The sequence below is a fragment of the Pristis pectinata genome, chromosome 2 (genome assembly GCF_009764475.1).
Source record: "Pristis pectinata isolate sPriPec2 chromosome 2, sPriPec2.1.pri, whole genome shotgun sequence".
NCBI lineage: Eukaryota > Metazoa > Chordata > Chondrichthyes > Rhinopristiformes > Pristidae > Pristis > Pristis pectinata.
In genome coordinates this window covers 94,862,333-94,889,282 of record NC_067406.1, presented here as the reverse complement: position 1 = coordinate 94,889,282, position 26,950 = coordinate 94,862,333, and the positions used below count along the sequence as shown (strand labels likewise).

The 26,950-nt window shown below is 41.1% G+C and overlaps 1 protein-coding gene across 24 annotated transcripts in view; it reads right to left on the bottom strand.

Annotated features, from left to right (window-relative positions):
• Positions 1-26,950, bottom strand: part of LOC127567064 (calcium/calmodulin-dependent protein kinase type II delta chain) — a 362,600-nt gene that overhangs the window by 198,181 nt on the left and 137,469 nt on the right. The gene's annotated exons all lie outside the window — the stretch shown is intronic.

Sequence of the window (26,950 nt, the reverse complement as noted above, 5' to 3'; positions counted from 1 at the left end):
TCCTGCAGCTGTAATAGTATCCCTGACCAGTAACGCCACCCCTCCTCCTCTTCTGCCCCCCCCCCCCATCCCTTTTAAAACACTGAAATCCAGGAATATTCAATATCCATTCCTGCCCTGGTGACAGCCAAGTCTCTGAAAGAGCCACAATATCATAGTCCCAAGCTCTCAGTTTATCATCCTTATTCCTGATACTTCTTGCATTTAAGTAAATGCACTTTAGCCCATCCAGCTTTCTACTTTTATACGCTATACTCTGCTTCTATTTCCTGAAAGCCTCTCTATATGTTAGATCTGACTTTTTCCCATCCACTTCTTCCTCTGACCTACCCCTCTTGTTCCCATCCCGCTCACAAACTAGTTTAAACCCTTGCGAACCACACTAGCAAACCTGCCTGCAAGGATATTGATCCCCCTCGGGTTCAGGTGTAACCCGTCCACTCTGTACTGGTCCCACCTTCCCCAGAAGAGATCCCAATGATCCAAAAATCTAAATCTTTGCCCCCCGCACCAACTCCTCAGCCACGAATTCATCTGCCATCTCCTCCTATTCTTACCTTCACTATCACATGGCACCGGCAGCAATCCTGAGATTGCTCCCCTTGAGGTCCTGTTCTTCAGCCTTCTGCCTAGCTCCCTAAACATCCCTCTTCCTACCTATGTCATTGGTACCAACATGTGCCACGACTTCTGGCTGCTCTCCCTCCCGCTCAAGAATGCTGTGGACCTGACCAGAGACATCCTGGACCCTGGCACCTGGGAGGCAACATACCATCCGGGATTCATGCTCACTTCCACAGAACCTCCTATCTGTTTCCCTGACTAGCGAGTCCCCTGTCACTATTGCCCTCCTCTTCTCCTCCCTTCCCTTCTGAGCAGCAGGACCAGTCCCAGTGCCAGAGACCTGGCTACTGCCGCTTGATCCCTTCAGGTCATTTCAATTTCAGACCTCATCCCTAATCCCGAATGATTTTAATTGTGATCTGAAGGTCCACTTGCTCTGCCTCCTGATTCCACTGCACTCTCTTCCTCCACATGAACTCTCTTACTCTTACTTGCAGCCACTCCTTCATCTTCACCATCTCATCTGGTTATTACAAATCACACCAAAGGCTTCTTTTTCCCCCAAACCACTCATTGCTTCTTTAATCTTGTAAAGCCCTGTGCCATTTTTGTCCTCATCAGCCCTTTTGGTTCTTCTGTAAGCCATTTAGTAGAGTATTTTGAAACCAGCAAATTTTCTAGCACTTGGCCTTCCCCTGCCATGCTAATTCTGAAGTTGTTCTTTGTTAAGTTGCCCTTTTCCTTCAATCATTACTACCATTGTGAGTTGTGACACTGGGCAAGAAATTATAATGCACTACACAAGACAGAATGTTAGGCCAAGTGCACTGATATTTAGCTGGTGATTCCTCAGAGAGCAGTTGGCTGATTGGAGTGCATGGGTCAGCTTGCCCCTGACCGCCACACCTGTGTAATGCAATGCAGAAGTCTGATGCCTTCCACTCTATGGTACTGAATTCAGCACTAAGACTGGGGCTGGAGCACAAACGTTCTAAGCTGAAGGGTTGGATGCACTTCATAGCCAGTCCCTCACCTGGTGTATATGCCATCATTCAATATGGATAAGCCAATCTTGACTGAAAAGGTTAGCTGCAGGTGTGTGATATGTGTTCTTGTATTTTGCTTACTGGTAATGTTTTAATTAATTTCTCGCACTTTGAATAACAGAAAAATAACAAACCAGGAGAATATTTGGTCCATCACATCTGTACTGTTAACAGATGAGCTATCCATCCAAATCTGTAGCTGGGTCCACAACTACTTTTGGTAGTTGTACTTTTGATGAGGATTTTTCCCCTCTAATCTTCCAGCAATTACTTTAAATCTATGGCCTCTGATTTCTCACCATTCTGCTGAGAGAAATAGATCTCTTTTATTTGGTTTTGTAAATTAATAACTTTTAATTTTTAGTGTTACGGACTCAGTGAATGTCCCTTTAAGATAGAGTAGTTGTGTGTGTGTGTGTGTGTGTGTGTGGGGGGGGGGGGGGGGCGTGCTTACATCAACAGAAGATAAAGGACGTAATGATGTTGTTGAAGAAGTCAGTCGAAGTCAAAGAGGGAGAGAGAGAGAGAAAAAGGAGAGAGACACCAGGCTGCTAGTTTCTCTATCAATAGATGAGAAACAATAACTGTGTCTGTCACTGCAATCCACGAATGAAAATTGAAAGTAATCCGGTGGAGTTCACTTTGTTGCTGACCTGTAGAAGGAAACAGGTATTTGTGTGGACGACCACGATTCGGATGCTTTTCGGGGTGAGGAAATCACTACCGAATAAACACTGAGGTGTCGTTTGGGTTCCATCATGGAACATTTGGATTTCGTAATTACTCTCTATGTTCTCTCTACATCTACGTTTTATCTTCAGACAACGGTGGTTGTTGAAGAAGCCTTTGCTCATGTTTCACCTTATGGCTTGCTGAACTGAACTTTAAGAACCATTCCTGGACTTGGAGTTTGAGACTTTGCCACACACACATGAAGAGTTTAGTTTTGGGGTTAATGTTCAAGATTTAACATTTTTAATTCTAGCATACTAACATTTTTACTTTTATTTTTCTTATTATCATAAGTAGTGATTAATAAAATAGTTTTTAACACTGAATCATGACTCAGTGTTTCTTTTGTTGCTGGTTCGTAACATTAGGAATTAGGCTAGATGCATTAGGCTAGTTTTTTACCTGTCTTCAATCATCAAAGCTACTTTAAAAAATGTTCAAAATCCACCTCAGGCCTGATCACCACTCACATCCTGCTTGAGCCTCGTGGGACAGACACGGTAGCCAAGGCTTTGCAGACAATTAAACCAGGAGTGCAAAAACTGAGGCAGAGGCAGGAATAAATCTGGGCAGGAACTGCAGTTAGCCAGCCTGTTCAAGTATGAAATGCCCATTTATCTAAAAGCATATCATGAATAACATGATTGGGAATGTCTTTGTACAAATGATGGTGGCTGCTGGGAATATACCATTCAGCATACAATGCACAATTGACATGATTCTCAGGATCTTTTTCTCTGGATACATGCTGTGTGCAAGCAGCATGAGCCTTGACTGCAGCAGTAGTTCCTACCAGACTGTTAAGGCCTGATACTGTTCTCTTAAAAGAGCTCAAACCCTCCTGGACTACAATGAAGATTTAAGCAAGATGGCTCATTCTTCCAAAAGCTTTTATTTCTCAAGCTGCACGAATTGAATTCTGTAAATGCTCCTTCCCTATTTGTGATGAGACCACATTTCCCTTCCAGTGCCATTTTGATATTTTCCATAATTGCTCAGATTCTGCTCTATCCCAATTTCTCTTCCCAATACTGCCACTAATCCACCTCACTGATCAAATCCCTGTCCCTTCCCCATTATAGTCTTGCCTGTACTTCTCATGTTCTCTCTGGTTCCATACCTCTCATTGGTCTCTCCCCCAAAATACAATGCAGTATCACCAGAATGAATAAGGAAGTAATTTACAGAACAGGCTACAAACATTACATTTGAATTTCATTGAATGTAGAAGATTAAGGGTGATCTTGAAGTACTATGGGATGATAATTCAGGTTCAATAAATCCAAAAGGATTCAAGGCAACGTGCAAGTATCCTGTTTGCACGTGGAAATTGTTCAACGTTCTCTGATGTCATGGAATTTGGCAACTACTAATACAAATCAAAATCTACAATTATACTGTTGGATATATTTCCACTATTCAAGCGCACAATGTTTAAAAGAAATGTGCACCCAACTCTACCTCAGTCAGGTGTTCAGCATATTAGAAACTTTACAAAATGATTCTAATACAAGCACAACAAAAACAACCTGAAGACCTGAATAGATCAGGTAAGCTTTCCACCCAGTGGATACATCTTTAGTTTTATTACTATCTTAAGTGAGCCAGCACAAACAAGCATTGCCAGAAGCAGAGAAAAGATATACTCTTCTGTCCCAAGAATAGACGCAATCATTGGAATGGAAATATAATATTTATATTTGCAGAACTTAGAGAGTTAATAACATGGTACAATTCTTAAAGTGATAAACACCCAAGATTACATAAGCACATATTTTACATCCCTTCTTTAATAATGAAAATTATTATAATACCAATACTAATAACAATACCAATAAAGGAAAAGACAGACATCCAAAATGATTTCCTGTCTCTCTGTACTTTACTTTGTCTTAAGGTTTCCCAGATATTTGAATGATGGACCATCCTTACAGATCTGATCCAATGTCTGCTCTGCTGACGTAGAATGCCCTCCTCCATCATGACCTTGTAGGATCTGGAGGTGTGATGCTTGTTGAGTGGCCTTCAACCACAACAGGCATCATTTGGATGAGCATTTCATCCTCACATCTCCAACCTTTACTGGTGGCAGTCCTTTGGGATTTCTGTGGTTGTACTGTGCTCATCTTCTTCCTGCTACTTTAATTAGTGTCTTCTTTATTGTGCACTGTTTGCAGAAATGTTCCAATCTACAACATGCACACTCTACACAGAGCAATTTCTTTTCCAGCCATTTACGTTGCTTTCCACAATACCTGCAGTATCCGAGTTACCTGGGCTGTACTTTCCTCACTTTGCCTTTCTTTCATACTTCACTGTATGCACTTCCGTTTGTTGGCCATCCAACATTTACACTTGCCTATGGCTGGCTCTGCAGCTTTACATTTCTGTATTCACTTTTCTAGAGTTAACTACCTGATATAATAATTGTTCCTTCAGGCTGGACCCTTGGGTGACCCGAAAGAAGTATATAAAATTATGAGAGGCATAGACTGGGTAGATAGAGTCTTTCTCCAAGGGTGGAAGTGTCAAATATTGGAGGGCATAGTTTTAAGGTGGGGGAGGGCTGGAGGGAATTTAAAGGAGATTTATGAGAATTGTTTTTATATTTACATCGAGGATGGTAGGTGTCTGGAATGCGCTGCCAGGGGAAGTGGTAGAAGCCGAAGCAACATTTAAGAAGCGCTTACTCAGACACATGAACAGGCAGAGAATAGAGGGATATAGACCCTCTGCAGGCAGATAGGATTAGTTTAGATCTGCATCATGTCAGTGTAGCCATTGTGGGCTGAAGGGCCTATTCCTGTGCTGTACTGTTTCATGTTCTATGCACAAAGAATCCCACCTTTGATGAATGAGTCCTTCAAATCAATGAAACTGTAGTCATTTACCAACCATTTCAGCTTGGCTTAGGAAGTATCAGAGGATTCCCCCTACTCCTGGCTGAGTAAAGTAACGGTCGAATGCCCCATTTTCAAACAGATTACAGTGCTTTGTAACGCATCCACTGCATTCTCCAGGGTCTCATTTAAGGTCTTTATGCGATGTGCTTGCAACACACCTAATGCATTCTCCAGGGTCTCATTTGAGGACTTTATTACTGAAGGGATAAAGTAACATGTTTATTATAGGCAAGTCTGGTTTATATTGGGCTGGATAAAGTGCAAACTCTTTCTTCCATTGTCTTCATTCTTTAGACAGCTTACTTGGCTGAAAATCCAGTGGCTCTGCATCTAAATTTGTTCCATTGTGTACCACCTCTTGGCATGCCATTTTTCCTCAGTTGGGAAAGACTGCATCTGATGTTCGCTATTTGTATTCAGCTATGGATTGGAAGTTTCAATTTCAGTGCCTTTACCACCGTGGCTCAATAGTTTTTCTGATTTCGTCATGAAGATACTAATGGATGGCCAGTTATTTAAATTGACAAAAGGTACATTATTTATAAAAGAATTTACATTGCACAAAGCAACATTTCTCTACCACATCAGCTGCCAGCTTCTCCCCAGAAGCAGACAGTATCTCTGGAGTGTGATAACTTAAAAATTGTCATAATGTTTACAGAGAGTAACCAGTCTTAAAACGAGCAATGCCGAATATTACACAAAACACATATGTTAGTGCAACATCCAGATGTGCATTTCATGCCTTCAGATGTCACGTTCATGTCTTAGTACTTCAACACATCAGACAATCTGAGAACAAAATCCCAAATCTGGAGTTCAATGGAGACAAAATCCCTGATTGCATTCAGCAAATGATTTTCCAATGGGAGTTTTGTGCCTCAGTCCTTGTCATATTTTTCTCTCCCTTCCGTGTCACATTTGTAAATTTTGTGAATCACATTCCACAATTCTTCCCTGCTTTCTCCCTCTATTGAGAACTTTTATTGATTCTCTACTATTTTTACACTGGCATTATTAGATGCAATAATTGAAACCCAGCAGTGGTGGAAAGCAAAATATATTATTTCAGTTTGGTATGGAAAGGCAAACACTTCAAAACTGTATTTTGCACAGATGTACTTGACTGCAAATATTGAGAATGGGGATGTTCATGAAGAATCATCCTCCCATTAGATGTTTAATTGATCATCACCTTTCATGACTAGATACAGCAGAGCTGCTGAACTTACTGGGATTTTGTGATTGAAGGTCACCTAACTCTGTTAATAGAATTCTCCTTCACCTACTTGATATGCAAGTAGACTATGCATGCAGCTCAGCTTTTCTGTGACGTAGGTATCTTTTTGATGTATGTACTGAATAACCATACAAGAGCAACAGGCCAGCCTTCCTTGCATTTTGACAAAGGTAAGTTTTGTTTTGAATTGATTTCAATATGAATGTATAGATTTGACCCCAATGTGATATTATAAGCAGGCAGCAGACCTTATATTGCACATTTAATTTATAAACAATGTGGCTGCAGAGAAAACAGGCACCAAAAGTGCCTCTGCTATGAATACAATCTCATTATCCCATTGTAAATTGACTGCAGTGCCAAAGAAGCTGGATGGTGCTGCTTGGAATGCATGTACTGCTTGGCTAAAGGATTAGCCACTCCCAGTAATTATGAAAAAGGCAATGACAGGCCACTAAAAAATCTAGTTTTAGGCAATTTCTTTAATGGAGACAAACTGGTCTTCAGCTGTGGAGTAAATTCTTGTCTCCCTAAGCCCAAAAAATGTCCAGACAAATATCTAACCCTTGATACCAGCTGTCTCTGTACATCCGAATTCCACAATCTGCAGTTTAAAGCTTCATTTCTGAAGCACTGCTGGATTGTTATTGCAGCAATTTAAAGTCTGATGTACAGTGTCTGCATGTCAATGAAGATGGTCCCTGCTAACAGAGGATTGCAGCTAGCAATCTTGTTATATTTGCCAGAGGGTGCAGAAAAGATTTACAAGGATGTTGCCAGGACTGGCAAACTCGAGTTATGAGGAGAAACTGGATAAACTGGAACTGTTTTCCCTGGAGTGAAGGAGGCTGAGCGATGACCCTATAGAGGTTTTTAAAATCATGAGAGGCATAGATACAGTGGATGATCACTGACTTTTTCCAAGGGTAAGGGAATCTAAAACTAGAGGGCACAGATTTAAGGTGAGAAGGGAAATATTTAAAGTGGACCTGTGAAGCAGGTTTTTCACACAGAGGGCAGTGGGTAGTTGTAGTGAGCTGCCAGAGAAGGTGGCAGAGACAGGAACATTTACAACATTTGGAAGACATTTGGACAGGTTCATGGATAGGAAAGATTTGGAGGTATATGGTCTGAATGCAGGCAAAAGACACCTGGTCAGCATTGTTGAGTTGGGCCAAAGGGCTGTTTCCATACTGTAGAACTCTATGGCTCTTGTTTGTTGGGAAATTTAGCACAGACTTAAGGAAATTAAGGAATAATATTTTACAGAGTTGCATGCAGTTTCTTAATTTTTGCCTCTCTTGGGGAGGGGGTGGGGTGGGGGAGTGTGTGGTGCTGGTCTATTCATAGACTGTCGCCAATAATGGAGCAATCTTACTGCTGGGAATCTGTATAACATTTATGGCTTAATAATGTGAAGGTAAATGGATTTCAATTATCTCATGAATTGCAATGAGCTGTCTAGATTATTAAAAGAAAAGGAAAACCTGGAAAATCAGGTTAAGTAGAAATGTTTCTAGGGAGTCAAACCCAGGTGCATAATCTAGTTGTTCAAAATGCAGCATATCAGATGTGCAGGTGTTTGTTAACAAAGAAAATGCAATTAGGATATAGGATGAAATGCAACCTGGAAGCTAGAATCAGACCCACTGGACTTGCAGATGATGCCATTGTGTCTGGGGACCATGAAAATCTTGTCAAACATTAAAAGAAATTGCTCATACAGAGGAGTAAAAATAATTTTTCATGAAATAGGAGGCAGGCCTCAAATTTAACCATGTATTGATGTTAATAGTGATCCCGACTGGTTAACTCAGATAATTTTCTACTGAGATCAATTGCACTCTGGAACAATGTGAATAACAAATGGTACCTCCCAACACTGCATAGAATTTCAGCTCAGTCAATGGCTCATAAAGAAAATAACACAGGTTTTGCTGTGATTCCTAAGAAAACAAACAAACTCTATCCTAGGGGCATGGAAAAACTTTACATTTTCACTATTATGGATGATCAATAGCAGGAACACCAAAACTTTACCCAAATAAAGCAAAGCAAAACAAAATGGAGGTAACTACTGCTGAGCACATTGATTGATAACATATGCTCCATACTGAAATTTACCATCAATGTATAGTATATAAACATAGCCACTATGATGGAAACTCTGAGTGTATAAAGACAGTGGTCTAAAAACAACAGTGCACCCAAATGGTTAATGACCATTTTAGATGTGGGCCCATTGCTGGAAATGTCATTCATGTCTAAGGCACAGATATGGTAGATATTTGAAAATGAAAATGTGTGGCCTTCAGCCAACATTAGGTTTCAGGGGCCCAAAAGGGCTGGTGACTTGAGGACAAAGATCAGGATCTGTAACTGGGTTGGGATCTTCAGAAAGGGTCAGTCGGTATACAGTATTGGCAGGTCTCAGGCTAGAAAGAGGCCTGGGGTGATATGGTCAGAGATTCATTCATTCAGCTCACCACAACCATGCTAACCAGGGGTCAGGTGTGGTAATCATGTTAGGTGGCCAGGAGTTTGGTCACGGAAATTGGGAGTCTCCATCAGGGGCTCCAGGGGAAGGAAAAAGCCTTGTGTAGTCAGGAGCATGGGCTGATTAGACATTGCGCGAGTGGGGTGGAGGGGAGGTGCCCCAAGGGCATCCTTTGAGCACTGTGAAATCGGAGGACTGAAATCTCTGGGGTAAATGAAAAGAATCAGTTGGCTGGTGTGGGTACCCAAGGATCATAGATAAGTGAAAAATTCATGTTACCAAGGTCCCTATCCAATTCTGCAGTGGCGGCAGCACCAGGAGAACTTATTCCAAGTTCCCCTCCAATGCATCAAAAGGAGTGTTGGACAAAGAACATCATCCCCAGGAATCATTTCCATCATGCAAAAGTGGCTTATGCTGGGAAATGTCTGGTCAAATTCCGGAAGGTGCAGGAAACAAAAAATAGTTGATGATTTTTGTTACTTAGGTACAGATAATTTTCATTCTGAAAAAGAAACATCCAGTTGAGTTCCTAAGCAAATATTGTGCTGCTAAATTGAACAGCAGCATTTCAGCATTCAACTGCTTAGTAGTGGTACTTTTTTAAAGAAAACTTGTGTACATTACACTGTGGAGGACTGAGACAATGTCCTGAAAATTTACCTGGAAATTCATTTGCTCCTTTATGGGAACAATAAGTAATTGTTGCCACACAACATGAAGACTCCACAGATTGTGACTGTAATCATTATGCAAATTTACAAACATGCAATATTTCGTTGCACAAGACGCAAGGTTTCCTTTTTGAATTTCCAGTAACTGTTGGCAGGTAGCTATGCAACAATCGCAGAAGGGTTTCAGCCATTAAGGAGCACTCACTATATTATGTAAGTGGATGGTGAGAGATCCTGGTCATGCTGGCCTCCAGGAATGATGCCAGAAGGTAATAGAGTAATGCAGCACAAAACCTCATAAGTGCTGAGAGCCATAGCAGTTAAACCTCGTCCTCCTGGATTTTGCCTCCATCTGTAAAGTTCAACTATCACCATGCCACTCATCTCCTTAAGCAACAGATTACTGTTCAGGCTAAGCAGAAAGTCAGCTCCAGGGAAATTCAAGCAGCAGATAGTTGGGATGAGCTGGGAAAAAAAAATTTTAAAAATAAAAAATAAAAAAATTTTTAAAAATGTGTTGGTTGGATCTGGTGTGGGGCTGGAGGACAGAACAACAGGGGTGTTGTATGGCTCATAGAAGACAGGAACACCATTGTCTGTCTCTTCCTCTGAAATGCCCCTTGGTGTTGTGGACCGTGACATTGTGTCCCATCTCTTGGAAGTCAGCAATTCTCCTCCCACCATAAAATTCTCAAGCAATAAACTCTGCTTTGCCCCAGAGGCAGCTATCCAAGACCCTGGCATCAAGTGGTGAAATATAGCAAATGACCCATCAAGGGCATGGACTAATTATGGTGCTCCATCTTGGACATTTGCAAAGCCAAGCAGTGATAGGGAACAGCCTACACTGGCCACGGGAATTTGAGGGGGACAGTGAGGGGTATGGCACCATATTACTTTGCCTCCCAAACTGAGTTGCAGGAAAGTCACAAAGGAAGGGCACTAGACGTAAATGCTGAAATAATATACTTATGTTTTGTTCCCTTTTCATTTTATTTTAATTAACATGAAATAAAAACAATAAATTTGCTGAGATAATGATTTGCTTTTATTCCACTGTGACAATGCCAGGAAAGCATTGCTCAGAATAATGAGAAAATAATCCAGAAATAGCACAGCAGAATCCTGGCCTAGAAGGATACATTCTCCAGTCATTCAAAAGTTACCTTTCAAGTGAAAGGATGAATGCTGCTTTGAAAAGATTATTCTAGATAACCAAAGTGACTGGGTACTGTGGTGTCACGGATGATGGGCCTGCCCATCTATTCCCCACCTCCTTCTCTTTATTCCATGGTCCACTGCCCTCTCCTATCGGATTCCTTCTTCTTCAGCCCTTTGTCCCTTCTACCCATCACCTCTCAGCTTCTTACATTTCCTCCCTCCCCCACCTTCCTACCTTCCCCCTCTCACCTGGACTCACCTATCACCTGCCTGCGTGTGCTCCTCCCCCTCCCTCAACCCTCTTGTTCTGACTTCTGCCCTCTTTCTTGCCAGTCCTGATGGTCTCGACCCAAAACATCGACTGTTTATTTCTCTCCATAGATGCTGCCTGACCTGCTGAGTTCCTCCAGCATTTTGTGTGTGTTGCTCCAGATTCCAGCATCTGCAGAATCTCTTGTGTCTCTATTCTCCTTAAGAGTCCATAATTTCATAAAATATATCAAACCAGAAGGAGAGCAACTAAATTAGAAGAGCACCTTCCAAAGGCAAACATTATGACTTGAATTTATCATGCAGAAGAAAACAGACTCATCACAGCCCAAGCTAGAGGCAAATATAACAAACAGCCCATCAGTTTTTTTTTAAATACAGTTAGCTGCAGTGTTATTTTAAGGAATTCTGAAGAGGGATGCTTTCAAGAGGTGTGCATGAAAATTGTCTTCTGATATTTTGGTGCCATCTGAAATCCACTTGTACCTCTTAGCTCAATCTTTTAAGGTAAGTCAAACACATCATTCCAATCTGATTCTCTATTTTATTTCCAAACCCCAACAGTTCTCCAAGTTTAGTGACAGAATTTGTTAAATAAAGTCTGTGAATGCATTCATACCAAGAAACATCCATCTTATCTAAATAAAGTAACAATTAGTAATGAAGAAATTAAATTGTCACACAAGTTCTTCAAAGAAAACAATAAAGCTTACTTGTTCATGCCCAGCTTTTTAGGCAAATGAAGACCTATTATTGTGACAATTGTTAATATACAAAATGTCTCCAAGACTGTACAAATAGTGAAAAAATTACAGATGATTGATTGTAGTACTGCTGCTTAATTAATCTGATTCTGACAGTTCCTCCTTCCAAATGATGCGTGTACAATACATTGAGAAGTTGATTTTTCTTTTTAAATGCTGACAAGTAGCTGGGTAAGCATTCTGACGCTTTGCATGCATCAATCAGCAATATAAGATTCACTGCCATGTGACAATCATGCTGGCACAGTCGTTAATATTGTTAGCTTCCACAAGTAGCTTCTTTGTTTCTAGTTTGACAAGGGTTAATCAAGAACAAGCACAGGCAAGTTGTTAATACAAAATGTTATCTCTTTTATTTTCAACAGTTAAAAGAACTTGTGTGTTTTAAAGCATATTCAGTTCTTTCAGTCTTACCTTTCACCTGGAGAATTAAATCTCATTCTATACCTGTTTGATACAAAATTCCCATATCAAACTGAGCACATGGTAGATTAAAGAACAAGACTTCCACTTAAACAACATCTGTTATACTCTAGATGCCCTCGCTTCCTTTCAAATCTAGGAAGTATTTTCTTAACAGTGGTCACTATAACGATTAAGCTTACTAACTAAATTAAAACCAGACATCACAAAAGTAGTTTAAGTTTCCTTAAACTAGTCCATGATCATCTTTATAAGCATCTTCAAGTTCCCCCATTGCAAGGTCTCTGTAAGGAGCAGCCATCTAGAAGATTGGCTGTAGCCACCAAGAGATTATTGCATGACAACAATAGGTAGGCAACGAACAATCAACCTGTGCACTGAACAATCAACCACTCTGTATTTACAATCTTGATTAGATTTATGAAATGATTTGGATGACTTCTTATCGGTATTCACCAGAGATAAGGATGAGAGTTAGACACACTGAAATTCGTGAGCACGTCTGTATCAGGAAGTGCCAGAAATATTGGAGCACATAAGGGTGCATAAATCCCCAGGGCCTGACAGGATCTCTCCTAGGATGATAAAGGAGGCAAGGAAGAAGATTGCTGGGGCTGTCACAGAGATTTTTGCACCTTTGTTAGCCTCAGTCAAGGTACCAGAAGATTGGAGGAGAGCTAATGTTGTCTCCTCGCACAGAGAAGGCAATAGGGATAAGCCTGGAAACTACAGGCCGGTGAGCCTTACATCAGTGGTAAGGAAGTTGCTGGAGAAGATTCCAAAGGATATTCACTTGGTGAATATAAGTGAATATAAAAAAGGTTTATATTCACTTGGAAAGGCAGGGACTGATCAGGAGTCAGCATGGTTTTGGGCAGGTGAAATTGTGTTAAGGTGTAAGGTTAGAGAGGAGAAATTTAAAAGAGATCTGAGGGCAAGTTTTTCTACACAGAGGGTGGTGAATATCTGGAATGAACTGCCAGAAAAGGTGGTAGAGGCAGATACAATTACAACAATTAAAATGCATTTGGACACGTACTTGGATAGGAGAGGGACATGGTTTCATGCGGGCAAATGGGATTAGTGTAGATAGGCATCACAGTTGGCATGGATGAGATGGGCAGAAAGGGCTTATTTCTGTGTATGTGAATAAATATACAAACAAAAAATTTTAAAAAAGCAGACACTGAGACAGAACAACAGTGTTGGGAACATGGGAATTGTGTTATCTGGACATGAGAATTTCTATTTAACCTTAATCACTCATGGGAAGGAGTTGTTAATGGGAGGTCAGCCAGTTATAATTATCCCTAATTGCCAAAGAACAGTGAGGAGCTGCTTTCTGATCCACTCCATGACTGTGGGGCAAGACCTTAATATGAGTGCTGCTTTGTGGGCAGCACCAACATTGTAAATAATGAGCAGCAATATATTTTCAGAACAAAAAGGGAACATTGGGAGAACTCAGCAGGTCAAGCAGCATCTGTGGAGGCAAAAGGTCCATCTCGATAGTTTGGGTCAAGGCCGTGCATCAGGACTGAGAGGGAACAGGAAAGATTGCCAGTTCATAGCAGTACTTGGATGACACGGGGGTGGGGAAGAGACTGGTAGGTGATGACGGTGTGGGAGGGAGTGGTAGGACAGAGGCTAGTAGGTAGGCTACCCATCATCCCCTCTCTATCTGGTTCCACCTGTCACCTACCAATCTTTATTCCACACCACCACATGCTGCTAAATACTGGCAATCTTTTGTGATCGCTATCAGTCCTAATTCAGGGTCTCAACCCGAAACATTGACTTACTTGATTTGCCTCCACAGATGCTGCTTGACCCCGAGTTCTTCCAGCAATCTATTTTTCTTCTAGATTCCAGCATCTACAGTCTCTTTTGTATGGAATATGTTTCTGGGTCAGGCTGGTGTAGGTGTTAAAAGTACACAATCAATTGCTGCCCATCTCCCTCTGAACAGTAGAGGTTACAATAGTTACTTGTGTTACCAAGGAATCCTTAATGAATTGACATCTGATGGTACCGGCATATGCTGCATCTGGGTCCATGGAGGGAAATAAACAGTCGACGTCTCGGCCCCCAATGTCGATTGTTTATTTCCCTCCATGGATGCTGCCTGACCTACTGAATTCCTCCAGCACTTTGTGTATTGCTCCAGATTCCAGCTTCTGCAGAATTTCTTGTGTCTCTGTCATACACTGCATTTGATGGCTGACAGCAGTAAGTGCTGATGGCAGAAGCTACAGTTAACAGTCAAGGAATCTGCTTTGCCCCAAATGTATTCTTCAGTTGCTTTGGAGCTGAACTCAATAAGGCAAATAGAAATTTAATTTGCAATTCTGACTGGCACCATACAAATGGTCCTAGTGAAGTGAGATGCTGGTCCAACATGGACCTCCATCTATAGTAATTAATATCTGGTCCAAGTCAGCTTCTGGCCAGCGATGTTTCCCAGGATGTTGATGATGGGAGAATGCCAATGGTAATGTAGATGATTTTCAAAGTGAAATGGTGCTAGTTTCTCTTCCTGGAGATGGTTATTACCAAGCAGCAGTGTGTCACTTAACAAACCAAATCAGATCATGGTAAGGTTTTGCTTAATTTTAGTGGAATGCCCCTGTGTTCCCATCTCAACCATGAGGAGGTTAGGCACACGTGACAACATAGTCATAAAGATCTTCTCTTTGCTGCTGCCTGTCATACTGTTCTCCTTCCTCCTCCCCTTCTCCGTCCTGCAACCCACCCACTCTATACCTCTTTCCTTTCCTCATCCTTTTCCTCTTGCTTTTGTACAACGGACAAGAAGTGTTATCTTATGATAACCAAACTATAAAGCATGCAACAGAATACTGTCTCTAGATCATACTGCAAAATGTCCCCTGACTGATCGAGTCAATAGAATCTATGTTTGAGAAATCAATGGATCTTTTTGTCCTCCAATCAGGGAGAAGATCATGAAGTTCCTTCTCATGGGTAAAGAATCTCCATCACATCCTAAATACAGCAGTAGGTTGCAAACTATGGGACCTGGAATGAATTGGAGGCCATGAAGTTCAGACCCACCATGGCTTAAAAGCATAAGCAATAAAAACAGGTAGGCCATTCAGTGCTATGTGCCCACTCCCCCATTCCACAAGATCATGGCTGATCTTTTATCTCTGCACGGCTTTCCTGCAATAACCTCACATCCCAGAATTCTCTTAATATCCAAAAATCTATCAATCTCCATCTTGAATGTACTCAAATGAGATTCCACATCCTTCTTGTGTACAGAATTCCAAAGATTCTCCATGTTCAGGGCAAAGAAATTTCTTTTTATCTGAGTTGTCAATGGGTGACCCCTTGTTTTGGGGCTATAACTGTGTTTCATGGCACCTCAGCTAGGGGAGGCATCATCTCTGTCAAACCCTGTAAGAATTTTGTATCTTTCAATGCATTTCAATCATTCACATGCATAAGTAGAGTTCAGCACTGTACTAGAGCTCTGTCTGCAATGGGTGACAGTTCAAAGTTGATCACTTGCTTTAAAAATCTTGGCTTTTAGATACAGGGACACATGGAGTTGGAAGACTGGATAGACCCTCTTTGCCTGAGTCCTTTGCCTCCTCCTCTGGCCTTTTCTAGCAAGGAACCCCAGGCTTCAGGCTGCCACCTTCTGCCTTCAGTCCTCTTAGAGGCCCAATACTAAAGCACTCATATTTAAGCCATAACATAACAGCCTTTACCCTAACAAGTGACAGTCAAAGTCTACAATCCTGGCAAATCCAAAATTCAATGTTAAAGAGCTGATCTCTACAAGTCAATCCCCCAACAAACATGCAAGTGATTAAATATCTCTTCCAGTAACACAGGCTTGAAGATGCTTCCTGCAGTGCACAGCGCATTTCCAATGCATGGTCCACAGTTTGTATTTATGCAGCATAATGTGGCAGGTCAGGCACAAAATTATTGTTGCACATGAAATGATTTCTCTGCAATTCATTCATGCACATCACCCACATTAAGAAGTATGAAGCACTTTAATGCTATAATCATGAATGAGACACACAGCTCAAAACAAAAAATCTGTGCTATGCAATAAATTTCTATCCTATGGTCTCACTCACAAGATTCTCCAAAATGTCACCCCACCGTCCTTTTGCAACCAAGTTGAGCACTAAGATGTCCCCCTCACTTCCAATTCACTGTAAATCTCCAATTTGGAACATAGAACAGTACAGCACAGGAAAAGGCCCTTCAGCCTATGATGTCTGTGCCAACCTTGATGCCAATTTAAACAGCACATCTGCTGCAGGTCGTCTATATCCCCTATTACCTGCCTGTTCATGTGTCTGTCTGAATGCCCCTTAAGCACTGCTATGGTATCTGCTTCTACCATCTCCACTGGCAACGTATTCCAGTCATCTACCACTCTCTGTAAAAAAAATTGCCTCGTCAACCTCCTTTAAACTTTCCCCGTCACTTTAAAGCTATGCCTTCTTGTATTTGACATTTCCTTAGGGGTCTTAGCACCATAAAAACTCCTGCTCCCTCTCCCAACCTGCAACTACCTCCTTCTCTTTGATCACGTCTTCAATTATATTCAGCTTCACTGTCCAATTCTAATAAGGGTGGGAATAAGAGGACAAACTCAATCAGTTACATATGAAAGCAGCAATCTGCTTACCTTACTACCCAAATTGATTTAATTCTCCCCCAAAGATCATACCAATGCTGAGAAATGCAATTATGTATTAAATGCTTTTGGATTCCGAATTGAATGTCACTTTTGTATTCCAATATTATCATTAATAACTATAAAATATGTACTCTTTATTTTTAGGGATGAATGAGTCACTGAATGAAATATGTAGTCTTATCCCTAAGTGAGCGTGAATGAAAATGAATGACAGCTCAATGTTAACATTAATCATTACTTCAACAAAGCAACCTCATGTCTATCCTTGGTGATCACACACATAATCACGGCCTCTAAACCTCAGACTGCATACATCTGTCAGCACCGTACATCCCTGTTACGTGGCAACTTATCATGACGCAAGTATGTCTTAGTGTTGCTGCAGATTTAAATGAATACTCTTTAGTCTCCTTCAGCAGGTCAGTTTTACTGAATGCAGTACAGGAAAAATCAAGGATAAGTTAACACCATTTAAATAAATTGAGACTCTGTGCAAATTCAAACTACACTTTGAACAACTGTTATCTGCACACCAACAACCTTGACTTACATGTGATTACAGATAGCTGTCAGCCTTCTTGTGACATTCTTTAAATATCTCATTCAATTAATTTTCTTTAGTTCTGACTATATACAACATTGGTTGGGCCAAGTACTTTGAAATCTTGAGCACCCCAGTTAGGACAGGTTGTGAAACTATTGAAAATAGTTTCACCAGGAACAAAAAAAAAGAGCCAAGCCAAGTTATCATATAATAAACAGGATTGTTTCATCAGGGAATAAAGAGCAATCGAACAGTGTTTCAAATGTTCAATAGGATTTGAAGTGATAGATAATTTTAATAACCATGAGAAAGATAAGCAATAAAAACATAAAGAATATTATGCGTGGACAACATTACTAAACATAAATTATTAGCACAAATTATCATTCTGTATAACTCCAGTATTTAAGATTTAACACATGGCAGTGCCCCAGAAGCGCTTTTCCTTCAAAACTGCAGATATTTTGCAAAAGACAGGTGAAGATCAGCCTCAGCATTCATTTTGGCTTCACACAAATTCATGATTTTGCATTCCTCCTTCCTGCCCTCCGACTTTTTTGTCAAGGAGCATCGATGCTGCACCTATTGGGAAAGCCAAAGCCATTTCCTTTGGTTTATGTCACCTCCACTTTCTAGACAGTAACTCCTTTTCTCCTCACGGTAATGGTGAAAGGTTAATCCATACTATTTGTTACCTTGGTATAATGTCTGATATTCGGCTCAGCTTCTGACTGCACAACCATCAAGACATTTGCCTCTTTAACATTATCTGTCTCCATTCTTGCCTCAACCCATTGGTCACCAAAGCCCTCATCCATTCATTTTTGTCTCTACCTGGGCATTGCAACGTTCCCCTGGCCACATCTCATAAACTTGGAACAATACAAGACTACGTTGCAGTTATCCTAACTCGCATCAAGACCCTTTCACCCTTTATCTCACATTCCCTGCACTTCTTCAACTGGAATGTTGAGCAATCTCTAGATTTAATAACGTTCATGCTTGTTTTCAAATCTCACCATGTCTTTGAGTTTCTCTAACACTGTAACCATTTCGAATCTTACAACCCTGTGATATCTGCATTCTAATTCTGCCCTCATATGCATTCTCAGGTTAATTAGCTCCACTAATAGCAGCTATGCACAGGTATTCCAAAACTTCTCTTTCATTGTTTAAGACATTCCAAAAAAAACTACCACTTTCCACCCTAGTATCTTCCCATATGGCTCAGTAACAATTTTTATTTTATAATTGCTCTTGTGGTTCCTGTGTAGCATTTAAGGGCATTTGCTTTGGAATTCTCTCTCTAAAGCTCCTTGACTTTCCTTCTCCCTCCTTTATGACACTCCTTGAAACTCGCCTCTTTCAGGTATCTGTTGGTTATCTGCCCTAATATACACTCACATATGGAAACAGGCCCTTCAGCACAACTTGTCCATGCCAAGATTCCCATCTAAGCTAGTCCCGTTTGCCCCCATTTGCCCCATATCCATCTAAATCTTTCCCATCCATGTACTTGTCTAAGTACCTTTTAAATATTGTTAATGTATCTGCCTCAACCACTTCCTCTGGCAGCTCATTCCACAAACTGACCGCACTCTGGGTGAAAAAGTTGCCGCTCAGATTCCTATTAAATCGCTCCCCTCTTACCTTAAATCTGTGCCCACTAGTTATTGATTCCCAAAGAAAAAGATGGTGCACATTGACCCTATCAATGCCCCTAATGATTTTATACACCTCTATAACATCACCCCTCATTCTTCTGCTCTCCAATGAGAAAAGCTTCAACCTGCTCAACCTCCTTCCATAACTTAGTCCCTCGAGTCCCGGCAACATCCTCGTAAATCTCCCCTGCACACTTTTCAGCTTAATAGCATTTTTCCTATAGCAGTGTGACCAGAACTAAACACAATATTCCAAATGCAGCCTCACCAATGTGACTTACTTCAATAGTTTATTCAATAACTCTGATTTTTTTCTGAATATTTTTAACTACTTTAAATACACCAAATAAATCCACACTGTAGGCTATCAGTTCTTTCTGCTGAGGAGGTTTAACTCACTAACCTACTGACTCACCTATCCACTTGTTTTCTACATTACTGAATTGCCCCAAGTGCCAAGCTAGACATTAAGCCCCACTGATTAACAGCTCCAGTCCAACCATTATTTTCTTATTTTTTATTCTGGATTTGGAATTTGTCCTTAGAATGTACATAGTTGTTATAATTAAATTGTTTCTCAGTATTTTCTTTTAGTAAAAATGAATATAGATCAGCTGACTTCATACACCCACAGGAAAAGTGACAGATTCAATCATACTAATTGTTAGTAACTGAGAACAAACATATGGTACCCTAGCCATCTTTATGACGTCCCTAAGTTGTTCAGTGTCAATTATCAGTTTATTTTTGAAAAGCTGTCACTTGTTACATCGGAACATGCAGCTGTGAGTATGAACACACAAAATCTTGCATCAAATGTTAAAAAAAGGCACTTCAAACTCTGATTTGCTAGTTAGTTTTGAGAGTGGTTGGTGCATGGAATGCACTGCCTGGGGTGGTGGTGGAGGCTGATACATTGGACAGGTTCAAGAGATTGTTAGATAAGCATATGGAGGAATTTAAGATAGAGGGATATGTGGGAGGAAGGGGTTAGATAGTCTTAGGTGTGGTTTGAAGGGCGGCACAACATGGTGGGCCAAAGGGCCTGTATTGTGCTGTATTGTTCTATGGTTGAAACATTTTTTGAAGAATTCGACATTCCACTTCATAAAGTAGCAAAGAATCTTTCAAGTCCTCCTGAACAAGTAGATATAAAGCTTCGGTTCAATCTCATGGAGAAAATGGATTATCAAGAGAAATAACATGCTGAATTTCAAATGTAAAAAATTTAAACTGCAATACCCATCAATTTTTCATTATTTTTAATCCTTTCCTCTGAGGAAGTTGTCAATTTCCAGGATGTTCAAAATAATGCAAATTAAATTTTGTGGGAACTCAAATTGGGTGCCTCTAAATGATTTAAGTTTCCCACCCAAGCCATTGGCCCAGCTATTTCTGAGTGGGGCCTACTACATGAACTAGCATTCCTCACTGTCACCAATTTACCTGCTCTGAATCTGGCAGGCTGACGTGGTTAGCCGAGACCATTCTAGATCAGAGTGGTGAGTCCTAAGCAGTGTCAGGATCTTGCGTGACATGGCTAACAGTTAGTATAATTGAATCTGTCACTTTTCCTATGGGTGTAGAAGGCAGAGGGTAGTGGATGGTTGTTTTTCAGATTGGAGGCCTGTGACCAGCAGTGTGCCATTGGGATCGATGCTGGGTCCTCTGTTGTTTGTTATATATATATTAACGATTTGGATGACAATATAATTGGCATGGTTAGTAAGTTTGCACATGACACCAAAATTAGTTGTGTAGTGGACAATGAAGAATGTTGTCTAAGTTTACAACAGGATCTAGATCGACTGGGAAAATGGGCAAAGGAATGGCAGATGGAATTTAAATCAGACAAGAGCAAAGTGTTGCATTTTGGGAAGATACGCCAGAGCACGACATACCCAGTGAATGTCAAAGAGTTGTAGAACAGAGAGACCTCAGGGTGCAAGTTTATAGTTCCCCGAAAATGGTGGCACACGTAGACAGGGTGGTATGCAGTACATATGGCATGCAGTACATTGGTACTTTGAGTACAAGAGTTGGGATGTCATGTTACCGCTGTACAAGAAATTAGCAAATCCGCACAGAGTATTGCGTGCAATTCTGGTTGCCATACTATAGCAAGGATGTCAATAAGCTAAAGAGGGTGCAGAAAAGATATTGCTGGGAAGGAGGGTTTGAGCTATTAGAAAATACTGAATAGGCTGGGACTGTTTTCCCTGGAGTAAAGGATGCTGGGTTGGTGGGGGGGGAGTGGGGGGGGTGAACTTATCAAGATTTATAAAATCCTGAGGGGCATAGATAAGGTGGAAGGTCACTGTCTTTTCCCCCAGGATAGATGAGTCTAAAACTAGAGGGCAAGAGGGAAAAGTTATAAGGGGGGCCTGAGAGGCATGTTTATCCACACAAAGGGTGTAGGTATATGGAACGAACTGCCAGAGGAAGTGGAGGGGGTTACAATTGCAACTTTTAAACGATATTTTGACAGGTACAAGGATAGGAAAAGTTCAAAGGGATATGGGCCAAATGCAGGCAAACGAGGTAAAGCTCATTTAGGCACCTTAGTTGACATGGATGAGTTGGGCTGAAGCACCTGTTTCTGTGCTGTATAACTCTATGACTCTAAAGTCATATCAGCAAAACTATCCAAGTTTTGTAAAAGTTCTTCTACTGTGCCTGCTGTCCTTTCAAGCCAGCCACATTGCAAGCAAACCTTTTGCACAAGACATAAATCATTTAAAGGAAACACAACTTCCATTTTCAACACTCATTAAATGTTACAGAAAATTTATTGTACATTTTCTTTTTATATAATTTTTGATTTCTTTCTGCTCTTTATAATACATCATGCTAACAGCTGAACTGTCGAGTTTTGTTCTGCATATGTACTGCACTTGAATAAACAGCTGTTTCATTCTGAGTTAGTTGAATGGCATTGATAGCATCACTCAGTACTTTAAAATGCATAATGTGAAATAAATCAAAAATTTTGATAAGAGCTAATAATTCAAGATGGAATTGTATTGGTATTTGGGCACAGCAAAGAAGTTAGGGTTTTACATTATAAAGAATCATTCTGGGAGGCGATGGTCCCAGAATAATAACTTTTGCAAGGGAGCTCACCCCACCAACAATATCCCTTCCCTATTCCTATCCCTACGAACTATTGTCCAGCAAGCTAAAGCCTAGAATAGAGCCTTGTTGTAGTAGTTGGATTATAATGATTGAAATGGTTTCAGAATTGTGTTACCTGGCATATTTCTAGTCTGCTGCAGCCACAGGGAGTTTTATGCTCCATTTTTATGTAATGTATGTGCCAGACAGGATATTGGTTCTGTGCTGAAAACTGCAGAAGGTTTACACTTTGCCAGTTTGCCATAAAGCTATTTTGGGTCTTGACATCGGAACCAAGAATGGGAATGAAAAGTTCTAGAATTTACTGGCAAGGTGATTTAGCTGCATTGACTTGCAAATTGATTTAAATGTATAGAGTTTATAGTGCAGTTATGTTGTCAACTGAAATAGTACTTTATCCTTCTTCTAAATAGGAAACCCATAATCAGCATAGCAAATGTTATACTTTATACATTATTTGCATCACTTCTCATGTGTTTTTCCCCATCAAAATACATGCTGATTCAGTTTAGGTTATGCTTCTTATTACAATAATACTTCCCCTGATATTGTTAGATGCTTTTGCAATGCTTTTAAATGCAGATAAGTTAATTTAATCTTTTTATGCATTTTTAAAGCATCCAATATTACCCTCCAGCAACCTGGAGGGTCAGTGACTCAGGAGAGGTACACAGCTCCATTGAACCTCCAGCATCTAATATGAAAAGCCAGTAATTGCTGGCATTTACTGTTACAGCACAATGGATGATCCATGTTGAATTCTCTCTGACTTTTAATCAAACCGTGAAGTGATGAAATTAGTTAGAAGACAAGTTGGAAAGAATATTGCATTCTTCATACAATATTAATATCTCCTAATGTCTGATTGGTTCTTCTTGTTGAGCAATTGACAGGAAGAGCAAAAGATTAGCTTTTATATTTGAGAAGGGCAGCATATCAACATCAAGGCTGCTCCAAAATGGCTGCTCCACCACACCTTGCCTCCCTTTTATATACTACTAGAGTCACAGAGCAATACAGCACAAATACAGCCCTTCGGCCCAACCAGTCCATGCCAACCACGGTGCCTACCCAACTAGTTCCAATTTCCTGCGTTCAGCCCAAATTCCTTGAAGCCCCACCCCTCCATCTACCTGTCCGAGTGTTTCTTAACTGACACCATTGTACCTGTCTCAACTACTTCCTCTGGCAGCTCGTTCCATACACTCACCACCCTGTGTGTGAAGAAGCTGCCCCTCAGGTCCCTTTTAAATATTTCCCCTCTCTGCCTTACCCAACTTTAGGTTTTATTACTGGGCAGTCAATATACAAAATCTTACGTTTTGGTTACACTACAAGTAATTATGAGACTTGTCCAGTATGGGTTTATTTGGAAGCTAATTCTGTTAAAAAGTTTCCAATTATTTCTTTGTTTGGCTCTTCACTTCCTTTATCGTTAAATAAATTAACTGATAATCTGGTAGTTAAACATGCTTTGAGGATTTGGTTACAATTTAGAAAATATTATGGTTTATTATGGTTTTCGTTGTCGAGTCCCATTTTTGCTAATTTTTTTTTAAACCTTCTATGACTGATGTAGTTTTTAAAGAGTGGGATAGATTGGGTATTACTTGTTTTCAAGATCTGTTTGTTGGAGGAAATCTCTCTTCGTTTGAACAATTGTCAACTAAATATAGTTTACCAAAAACCCACAGGAGATGGGTGGGATTTTTAATGTGTTCACTGAGGAGAAAATCATGGTTGCTCAAGAAATCAGGGAAACAAGTGGAGATGTTCCATGTATTACCATGGAGGAGGTACTTACAGCCTTTCAGCACATTAAGCTGGATAGATCCCCAGGGTCTGACCATGTGCATCCTCGGACCTTGTGCAAGGCTGGAGGAGAAATTGTGGAAGCCCTTGCAGAGATTTTTGCTTCCTCATTAGCCACTGGTGAAGTTCCCAAAGACTGGAAGGTGGCTAATGTTGGTCCGTTGTTTAAGAAGGGCAGCAAGGACAAGCCAGGGAACTACAGGCTGGTCCACCTGACATCAGTGATGGGGAAGTTACTGGAGGGAATTCTGAGGGACAGGATTATTGACAGGATTAGGAGGTGTTGTTGATAGTGGAGCAGGTTATCGTAGATTACGGGGGAAACTTGAACAGTTAGGGAACTGGGCCAAGGAGTGGCAAATGGATTTCAATACTGCTAAGTGTGAGGTGATGCATTTTGGAAAGTCAAACCAGTATAGGACTTGTACTGTGAATGGAAAGGCACAGGGAGTGTAATGGAACAGAGGGACCCAGGAGTACGAGTGCATAGTTTGTTGAAAGCGACGTCACAGGCAGACAGGGTGGTGTAAAAGGCATTTAGCACACTGGCCTTCATCAGTCTGGGCACTGAGTACAGGAGTTGGGACATTATGTTGCAGTTGTCTGTTGTTGGTGAGGCCACACTTGGAGGACTGTGCACAGTTTTGGTCGCCCTGTATTAGGGAAGATGTGGTTAAAATGGAAATAGTGCAGAAAAGATTTACGAGGATGTTGCCAGGACTGGAGGGCCTGTGTTCCAGGGACAGGTTGGCCAGGCTGGGTCTTTATTCCTTGGAATGTAGGAAAATGAGAGGTGACATAGAGACTTATAAAATTATGAGAGGCATAGATAAGGTGGACGGTAAGTCTTTTCCCCAGGGTAGGAGAGTCCAAAACTAGGAGACATAGGTTTAGGGTGAGAGGGGAAAGATTTCCTTTTCTTTTTACAATGTTTTTATTGATTCCACTTAGACCTCACAACAAGCAAACAAACAGCTCCCCACTTGATACACGTGAGGATAGGCAGCAATACCTCCGGCACGATTATTCTCAACACTGGTGCACCACAAGGCTGCGTCCTCAGCCCTCTACTCTGCTCCCTATACACTCACGACTGTGTGGCCAGATTCTGCTCTAACTCCACCTACAAGTTTGCAGATGATACCACCATTGTAGGCAGTATCTCAAACAGCAATGAGTTGGAGTACAGGAAGGAGATAGAGAGCTTAGTGGAATGGTGTCATGACAACAACCTTTCCCTCAAATGTCAACAAAACAAAAGAGCTGGTCATTGACTTCAGGAAAGGGGGCGGTGTACATGCACCTGTCTACATGAATGGTGCTGAGGTTGAGAGGGTTGAGAGCTTCAAGTTCCTGGGAGTGAACATCACCAACAGCCTGTCCTGGTCAAATCACATAGATGCCACGACCAAGAAAGCTCACCAGCACCTCTACTTCCTCAGGAGGCTAAAGAAATTTGGTCTGTCCCCTTTGACTCTCACCAACTTTTACCGAGGCACCATAGAAAGCATCCTATCTGGATGTATCATGGCTTGGTATGGCAACTGCTCTGCCCAGGACCGCAAGAAACTGCAGAGAGTCGTGGACACAGCCCAGTGCATCACGGACACCAGCCTCCCCTCCTTGGACTCTGTCTTTACCTCTCATTGTCTTGGTGTAGCAGCCAGCATAATCAAAGACCCCACCCACCCGGGACATTCTCTCTTCTCTCCTCTTCCATCGGGTAGAACAGAGGTTTTCAACTTGTGCAGGTTGCCAGGGGGTCCGCGAGCAAGCCAAGAAAAAAATGGAAAAGCGACCTGTTACAAAGACGTAGCTTACTTGCTTGCTCCAGTTTTCCACTATTCAGAAAATCGGCCATATCTATTCTATCTGTTATAGGTGACAATCTTAGAGACTTAGACAGTGATCCTTCCGGTAAGCTGCCACTTAATATTTGATTTGTGTAGTCAGAGTAGTCAGTAGTGTCCACTACTCACTACTGTTCTGCTGTGCACTGTAGTGTTAGCAAGACTGAGTGACGTCGTTGGTGTGCCTTAATAATATTGCCGTGCATTTACGCCACAGTGATGTCACTGTTAAACGAAAAGTGCGCAAGAGTGTAAATTTTAGATTAGTTTTGATAATTTTGATAATGAACATAACAGATCATTGGCACAGTTCTTGACAGATGAGACGTTGGTTGCCGGATTAGCTTATCTTGCAGATATTTTCAACATTTTGAACAGCTTAAATCTATCATTGCAAGTACCTGGCTCAAATGTTCTGAAAACGCAGGACAAAATCAATGCCTTCCAGAAAAAACTCCGTATCTGGAAGGGAAGATGCGAGCAAGGCGTCTATGATATGTTTCCGTTGCTGGCTGACTTTCTGACAGTGAATGAGACTAAGACAGAGGCCATTGCAAGCACCGTTTTGAACCATATTCAACAGCTGTCACATTATTTCCATGTGTATTTCGGCGACGATGACACGAGCATGTTTGATTGGATTTGAAATCCATTTGAATGCATGCTTACTGATTTAACTGGACGCGAACAAGAAGAATTGGCTGAACTGTCATCTGACAGGACTTTGTGCTTGCAGTTCAACCGAATGTCACTGTTGTCGTTCTGGATAGCATGTTCCCAGGAGTATCTACTGCTGTCCGACAAAGCCGTCAATGTTCTGTTACCAATTGCAACCACTTACTTGTGCAAAATAGCATTTTCTGCAGTCACTGCCATGAAAACCAAATACAGATCAAGACTGAATATTGAGGATGACATATGCGTATGTTTGTCAGACCTACCACCACATTTGGACAAACTCTGCGGTGCAAAACAGGCACAACC